Genomic DNA, 2516 nt, shown 5'->3' with positions numbered 1-2516 from the left:
CTCACTTCTCTTCTTACACTCGGGCTGTCCATTAGCACACTTTCTGCAGGGGGAGCAGAACATTCCATTACCCCTCAACACGGGGAGGTTTCTGTCTCTTAAAGTGGCAGCGTGTTTCTTATTGTCCATAGCAGTAGCACCCCCCAATATGCCTCCCCACTTAATGATGGTCGTCCTCGGCCATCACAGCTTCGAACCCACTGTGTTTTGAAGGAAGGTTCAAACCTGTAGAGGAGACAACAATGGCAGTACAGCAGACCTAGTACATTGTTCAACATATCGGATTGGTGGAACCCCTGCAGTATACCTCTGAGATCTTCTAAGATCTTGACTATCAGGCCCGGCTTGACTAGCTTCTGGAGGAACACTTGCTGTGGGAGCTGCAGTGGAATCTTGGCTGGTCTCTTTTTCCCGTGGCGGTAGTGGCTCATCCATGGGATCTCCGTTTCCGGAAGGCTGAGGGTCCTCCCCTGCATCGGGGACTGTCCACCAGTCATCATCGACTTCACACACAGATGACATAAGTTCAGGGAGTGGGGCAGAGACTGCAGGAGATCTTGGCGTAGAAAGAGCTTCAGACCGGCATGGTCGCAACATATTTCTGTGTAGAACTCTAGGGCCGGACGCTCCATTCTCAATTTGCACCTTGTAGACCGGGCCGTCAGCATACACTCGTTCGATTACTCTGTAGGGTTGAACTTCCCATCTTTCACTCAGTTTACCCTTGGGGCGTTTCTCTCTGACTAACACTCGATCTCCAGGTTGAAGCGGTATCTCTTGAATCGGTTTAGGGCTCATATGTTCTTTCTTCTGTAGCTGTTGACAAGCCAACCGACGTATCGTCTGTAATCGTTGTCGATGTTCTTTCACCCACGAAGTGACAGTTCGTTCCATGAAATCCTCTGGCTGCTCCAAATTCAGCTCGATGATTTCTCCTTGCCTTGAAAACATGCACCTTGATCGGAGTGGATCCGCTTCGGGCATCCATACACCCGGATGAAGTCTTGGCAGATGGCCCGTGCCGCCGACTCAGCAGTCTGATCTCTAGTCGGGGTGACTACAGCGAACTTGGAGAAATGGTCGGTCATAACCAAACAGTATTGTAGTCCCCGAGTGGAGTGTCCCACGAGGAGATAATCAATCATCAACAGTTCTAGCGGTTCTTTGGTCTATATGGTCTGAACAGGGGCCCTTTGTTCGGTGCTTTTAACGAGGTCGCATACTCGACATTGCCGGCAAACCTCTTCCACCACAGACTCCAACCTGGGGCAGTACACGTACTGCTGTAACCATTGGTAGGTCTTTGCAGGTCCGAAGTGAGCGCCAAACTTGTGAGCTTCCTTAGCAACCTCTTGAGCCATTTTTCCGGGGATGACCACCTGCCATCTTGCTTCTATATCTTTTGGCTGTTGTCTCTTACGATATAACACTGATCCTCGAACTTCCAGTCTATCCCACTGGTGTAAGACACTCTTCATCTCGGCGTCCAGGTTAGCCCTTTCTTGTTTGTCTGGCTTCTGCTTCTCAGTTACCCAGTGTTTCATCTGTTGCATCCCTTCGTCTGCATCTTGAGCACGTCCCCATTCTTCATTGGTTCTCCCCAGGGACCGGGGCAGTGTGCAAGCCTGCCTACTCAACTGGGACGCAACCACCGAAGGCCCAAACTTGCTAAAGTCTGGCGTTTCTTTCTCCTCTAATCGTTCATCGAGATCCCCCACTGGGGTCTCTACCGTCACTCTTGACAGCCCATCCGCATTTGCGTTTTCAGTAGCAGGGCGATAACAGATGGTAAAGTCAAACTTTGCAAGGCGAGCCACCCACCGTTGTTCCAAGGCTCCCAATTTGGTATTCTCAAGGTGGGTCAGAGGATTATTGTCTGTCCGGACCTGGATCTTGGTTCCTGTCAGGAAGCCAGCAAATTTCTCTGTCATGGCCCATACTAGGGCCAGGAGCTCTAGTCGAAAGGAGCTGTAATTGTGGGGGTTTCTTTCGCTGTCCTGCAGGGACCTACTGGCGTAGCCAATGACTCTCTCATGTCCATTTTGCATCTCAGACAATACGGCACCGAGTCCATGAAGGCTACCATCTGTGTACAGCAGGAATGGTCGGTCGAAGTCCGCATAGACCAGGATCGGGGCTGAAGTAAGGGCATTCTTCATAGCCTGAAAAGCCTCATCTTGTCTCTGAGCCCAAGAGATGCCCTGGTTCTCTGACACTCCGGCGGTCCCGCTCAGCAGCTCGTTCAAAGGACCCGCCACCTTTGCGAAGTCTTTGACAAACCGTCGGTAATACCCGGCGAGTCCAAGAAATGCCTTGAGTTCCCTCACCGTTCGAGGGACTGGCCACTTCTGAATGGCCGCCACCTTTTCTGCGGAGGGTAGGACTCCATCTCGTGACACTGTGTGGCCCAGGTACTCGATCTCTCTTTTGAAGAGGTGGCATTTTTTGGGCTTCACCTTCAGGTTATGAGCCTGCAGTCTCCCGAGTACCTGTCCAAGCCAGTCAAGGTGTTCTTT

This window comes from Anomaloglossus baeobatrachus, chromosome 4 (assembly GCF_048569485.1).
Source record: "Anomaloglossus baeobatrachus isolate aAnoBae1 chromosome 4, aAnoBae1.hap1, whole genome shotgun sequence".
Taxonomy (NCBI): domain Eukaryota; kingdom Metazoa; phylum Chordata; class Amphibia; order Anura; family Aromobatidae; genus Anomaloglossus; species Anomaloglossus baeobatrachus.
The sequence above is the reverse complement of the archived record's forward strand: the minus strand, read 5'-3'. Positions refer to the sequence as shown.